The sequence below is a fragment of the Oncorhynchus masou genome, chromosome 18 (assembly GCF_036934945.1).
Source record: "Oncorhynchus masou masou isolate Uvic2021 chromosome 18, UVic_Omas_1.1, whole genome shotgun sequence".
NCBI classification, from domain to species: domain Eukaryota; kingdom Metazoa; phylum Chordata; class Actinopteri; order Salmoniformes; family Salmonidae; genus Oncorhynchus; species Oncorhynchus masou.
This window is the reverse complement of record NC_088229.1, coordinates 34,212,721-34,219,269: the sequence shown is the minus strand read 5'-3', so window position 1 is coordinate 34,219,269 and position 6,549 is coordinate 34,212,721.

Here is a 6,549-nt window from a genome sequence, read left to right as displayed (position 1 = left end):
CCGTGTTTGGAGGAAGAAGAAGAAGAAGGGGACAGGACGACTGCACCGTATTGAGGGGAGGACGGATGCGGCCATGTATCGCGAGATCTTGGCCAACAAGATCAGTAAGAGCATTGAAGATGGGTCGTGGCTGAGTCTTCCAGCATGACAACGACCCGAAACACACAGCCAGGGCAACTAAGGGGTGGCTCCATAAGAAGCATCTCAAGGTCCTGGAGTGGCCTAGCCAGTCTCCAGACCTGAACCCAATAGGAAATCTTTGGAGGGAGCTGAAATTCCGTATTGCCCAGCGACAGCCCCGAAACCTGAAGGATCTGGAGAAGTTCTGTATGGAGGAGTGAGCCAAAATCCCTGCTGCAGTGTGTGCAAACCTGGTCAAGAACTACAGGAAACGTATGATCTCTATAATTGCAAACAAAGGTTTCTGTACCAAATATTATGTTCTGCTTTTCTGATGTATCAAATATTTATGTCATGCAATAAAATGCAAATTAATTACTTAAAAATCATACAATGTGATTTTCTGGATTTTTGTTTTAGATTCCGTCTCTCACAGTTGAAGTGTACCTATAATAAAAATTACAGACCTCTACATGCTTTGTAAGTAGGAAAACCTGCAAAATCGGCAGTGTATCTGTAAGGGTTCTCGTCCTCCTCTGAGGAGGAGGAGTAGCGAGGAGGATCGGAGGACCAATGCGCAGCGTGGTAAGTGTCCATAATGTTTAATCAAAATGAACACTGAAATACAAAACAATAAACGTGAATCAACGCCACAAACTAAACAGTCCCGTGTGGCACAAACACTGACAAGGAAAATAAACACCCACATCTCAAAAGTGAAACCAGGCTACCTAAGTATGATTCTCAATCAGGGACAACGATTGACAGCTGCCTCTGATTGAGAACCATAGTAGGCCGAACACAGAAATCCCAAACTATAGAAAAACTAACATAGACAACCCACCCAACTCACGCCCTGACCATACTAAAACAAAGATATAATAACAGAACTAAGGTCAGAACGTGACAGTATCAAATACTTGTTCTCCCCACTGTACTTCATAAATCTGATGCCATGGTATTGGGATATCGAATATCTGTTCCCAACTATGTTGAATTTAATGCAGTATAGTTGTCAACCCTCTTGACCGTAAGTGAAACTGATACATGTTACGATTAATATTGGCCATTTTAAACCATTTACGATTAATTCATTCCTTTCTCTTTTAAGTAATTGCCTCTTCCATTTTTGTGGCAGAGCTGCGATGAACTGGTTATAATTTTGTATTGATGTCACGATCGTCGTATGGAGTAGACCAAAGCGCAGTGTTGTTAGAATACATTTTTCTTTATTGAAGGAAGAACACTTAAACAAAACAACAAAACGATAAGACGAACGTGACCGCTAACGAACCACTGCGCTAACGTGCAACATAATATAGACATAGATAATAACCCACGAAATTCCCAAAGAAGATAGCTGCCTAAATATGGTTCCCAATTAGAGACAACGATAAACAGCTGCCTCTAGTTGAGAACCAATCTAGGCAACCATAGACATACATAAACACCTAGATAGTAAACGACCCCATAAACCTACAAAACCCCTAGACAGTACAAAAGCACATACACCACCCATGTCACACCCTGACCTAACCAAAACAATAAATAAAACAAAGAATACTTAGGTCAGGGCGTGACAATTGAGCATACATTTCCTTACGCCGTGATTAATTGCTTGTGTGACATAATTTTACCTTAGTTGTTTACAATGTCATTCATTAACATGATACCTTCTCTATTCTCTACAAGAAAATGTTTTTTTCCTCTGTAAGTACTTTTGAGATTAGACATTATATAGCCTATGTTCTGCCTCTTCTGGAGGATAACATTTAAATAGTAACCAACTATGTTTGGCTTCATATAAAAAATTATAATGGAAAACTTCTTAGGGGTAGCCCCCCTTTTTTTTTACAATTTTTGCATAAAATGACATACCAAATCTAACTGCCTGTAGCTCAAGCCCTGAAGCAAGGACATGCATATTCTTGGTACCATTTGAAAGGAAACACTTTGAAGTTTGTGTAAATGTGAATTGGATGTAGGAGAATATAACACAATAGATATGGTAGAAGAAAATACAAAGATCTATCACCATATTTGAAATGCAATAGAAAGGTCCCAATTCTAGCCATCACTCTGGTTGTAATTTTGATGGTGTCCACAAGATGGCAGCAGTGTATGTGCAAAGTCTCAGAAGGATAACTTGAAGAATGAGCAAACTTCATGACATTTAGTGTGAAGTCACCCAGGTACATTTTGGCAAATCGTGAAGGAGACATTGGCATTCATATTAATTTTTTTTCTGCAAGAATATCGTCAAATCTGTATACTTGGACTTCGATTTATCTTTTACAGTATTAGTAGCCATATTATAAGTTCAACATTTGCCAAAGGACCAGTTTTCATATCTTCATAATTCTGAATATTCTAATTATTTTTGTCCAAAATGAAAAGGCATGCTGTTGCAAAAGGTTATCTCCTACATTTTGCGACCGAGACAGGGATACTCCCACAAAGCCCAGCTCATTGGCTATCTAGCTAGCTTTGTTTGACCCCGATTGGTGCTTATTTGACAAAGATACAGCCGATCAAATGAAGACCGGCGTGCCATGAAGGAGTGCCATGAAGGCATCCTATATGATATACAACATATACAACACACCTAATGATATAGTGATGTCTGGTAACATTCTATGATCTCTGAAGAATAAATATGAACATGAATTGACCGGTTGAAACAACGTTTATGGTTAGATTTGTACAGATTCCTTTCATTGCAAATAGTACAAAATCGATTGTGCATGCTATATGGGGCTTTTTAGGATATGAAAAAGGATTTTATCTAACAAAATGACACTTCATGTTATCTCTGGGACCCTTTGGATGATAAATCAGAGCAAGATTTCAGAATGTAAGTACACATTTCACCTTCGGAGGTGAATTTATCAAACCTATTGCGGTGAAAAAGTGTTTTGTACTTCCCACATATAATGAGCACTTGTTGGCTGCTTTTCCTTCACTCTGCGGTCCAACTTATCCAAAATCATCTCAATTGGGTTGAGGTCGGGTGATTGTAGAGGCCAGGTCATCTGATGCAGCACTCCATCACTCTCCTTCTTGGTCAAGGAACCCTAACACAGCCTGGAAGTGTGTTGGGTCATTGTCCTGTGGAAAAACAAATTACAGTCCCACTAAGCGCAAACCAGATGGTATGGTGTATCGCTGTCGAATGCTGTGGTAGCCATGCTGGTTAAGTGTGCCTTGAATTCTAAATAAATTACTAACAGTGTCACCAGCAAAGCACCCCCACACATCACACCTCCTCCTCCATGCTTCATGGGGGGAACCACACATGCGGAGATCATCCGTTCACCTACTCTGTGTCTCACAAAGACAGCGGTTGGAACCAAAAATCTCAAATTAGGACTCATCATACCAAAGGACAGATTTCCACTGGTATAATGTCCATTGCATGTGTTTCTTGACCCAAGCCAGTCTCTTCTTATTATTAGTGTCTGAGGCTGGTATCTCTGAGGCTGGTATCTCTAATGAACTTATCCTCTGCAGCAGATGTAGCTCTGGGTCTTCTTTTCCTGAGGCGATCCTCATGAGAGCCAGACTCATCATAGCACTTGATGGTTTTTGCGACTACACTTGAAGAAACTTTCAAAGTTCTTGAAATGTTCCGCATTGACTGAGCTTCATATCTTAAAGTAATGACGGATTGCCATTTCTCTTTGCTTATTTGAGCTGTTCTTGCCATAATATGGACTTGGTCTTTTACCAAATAGGGCTATATTCTCTATACCAACCCTACCTTGTCACAAAATAACTGATTGACTCAAACGCATTAAGAAGGAATGGAATTCCACAAATTAACTTCTAACAAGGCACACCTGTTAATTGAAATGCATTCCAGATGACTACCTTGTGAAGCTGATTGAGAGAATGCCGAGAGTGTGCAAAGCTGTCATCAAGACAAAAGGTGACTACTTTGATGAATCTAAAATATATTTTGATTTGTTCAACACTTTTTGGTTACTACATGATTCCATATGTGGTATTTCATAGTTCATCAGCTAAAGTCACTTTTTGTAATGTAATGTAATGTAATTACACAGCATAGAGTTTGTCTGAAGTTACACATCACATTATTACAACAGCATGACCATTTTGGAATATTGTGTGCTTATTGTTTAGAAAGTATTTAGTATTTATTATGTATAAATAGGCCACACTTTGGATGAGGCCATGCAAAAAGACTTAACTAATGATTAGTAAAGTAGTTTATTAAGATGTATTCTTATGTAATGGCCTCATGAATATTATGAAATACTTTACAAGTTGTTTTTGAATGTGTGAATGTGTGAATAACTAGGTAACTAACATTGACAAATGTGGGAGTAATGATTGAGTAAATGATTCATCAAATATTAACCAAGCCATTATAAACACTTTATTACGTGGTTATTATAAAGTGTTACCGAATACGGTATTTAATTCTTCATGCATTACGTTCTGTTTCAGACTCATGTGGGAATCATTTCCGTTTTGGGCCAATCTCCATGTCATGCTGGCAAGGTGATGAGCTATGGACTGGAAAAATGGGCCGTGCTATGAATTGGTTCCTGGCTGATCTCAGAAGTATTGGTGGCCCTTGACAAATTGTCAGCTTAATATTCTATGAATATCACTGTATAATAGTGTATGTTGCTAGCGCTACCCCTCTGAGTTCTCAGTCCGATATTCCCAAATTCCCCCCTCGGACATATGCATTTTATCATTATATGAACCACAACATGTTATATATTTTATGATTAGGCAATAGGCTATCTCCTCTTTAGCTAACCTAAGTTGTCTCAGTCAGCCATATAGAATGTGATGAGTATAGTCCTACAGCGTAATTTGGAGGGAAATTGAAATATAGTAATTACTTTGTTTATGGAGGTGTACATTATAAAAGTGATAATGTAAGAAAATCCAATATAAGCATTTATCTTGTCCGGCAAATAGTTGTCTAATCTTAGTCACCAGATGTCAGTGTAGTCAAAGAAAGAACGCTTATTCATCTGCCCAACATAACCATGACAGCTGAGTAAATCTGTAGGCCATCGGAAAGGTGAATTATACGTTTTTAACAACAACAAAAATATTCTACAATATACAGGCAATGGAATCAAACCATTTCCCAAAATCAAACAATCAACAGTGTGCTATCTCTTTACATGGCACCGGAGGGGAGGGCTGTCTTCTTATTGGCTCTTAACCAACCATTTTGTTATTTTGCTATTTTGTTTGTTTTTTCACGTTGTTCGTAACTTGTTCTGTACATAATGTTGCTGCTACCGTCTCTTATGACCGAAAAGAGCTTCTGGACATCAGAACTGCGATTTCTCACCTCAAACTGGACAAAGAGCTCTTCTTCAATGAGTCGGACAGGATGGATATGCTACCATAGACACCCGACCAGGCCCAGATCCCTGTGATTCGTTGGAAAAGGAAACTGAGATTTAGTGGAAAAGATCAGAGTGCCTTGCGAGGATCATGTGACGAGTGGCTAATCTGCCCTTGTCTTCCGTCCTGCTAGCTAATGTTCAATCGCTGGAAAATAAATGGGATGAGCTGAAAGCACGTATATCCTACCAATGGGACATTAAAAACTGTCAAAGTCAAAATAAATGTGCAAGGGCTTGCAAACTTTTACAGACTACAAAGGGAATCACAGCTAAGAGTTGCCCAGTGAGAATAGCCTACCAGATGAGCTAAATAACTTCTATGCTTGCTTCGAGGCAAGAAACACTGAAATATACATTAGAGCATCAGCTGTTCCGGACAACTGTGTGATCACGCTCTCCGCAGCCGATGTGAGTAAGACCTTCAAGCAGGTCAACATTCACAAGGCCGCGTGTACTCGAAGCATGCGCTGACCAAGTGTCTTCACTGACATTTTCAACCTCTCCCTGTCTGAGTCTGTAATACTAACATGTTTCAAGCCGATCACCATAGTCCCTGTGCCTAAGAACACTAAGGTAACCTGCCTAAATGACTACTGACCAATAGTACTGATGTCTGTAGCCATGAAATGCTTTGAAAGACTGGCCATGGCTCACATCAACACCATTATCCCAGAAACCCTAGACCCACTCAATTAGCATAAAGCACCAACAGATCCACATATGATGCATCGCTATTGCACTCCACCCTGCCCAGTCACATCTGGAAAAAAGGAACACCTATGTGAGAATGCTATTCATTGACTACAGCTCAGTGTTCAACACCATTGTGCCCTCAAAGCTCATCACTAAGCTAAGGACCCTGGGACTAAACACCTCCCTCTGCAACAGGATCCTGGACTTCCTGACAGGCCACCCCCAGGTGGTAAGGGTAGGGAACAACACATCCGCCACGCTGATCTTCAACACAGGGGCCCCTCAGGGGTGGGTGATCAACCCCCCCCTGTACTCCCTGTTCACTCATGACTGCACG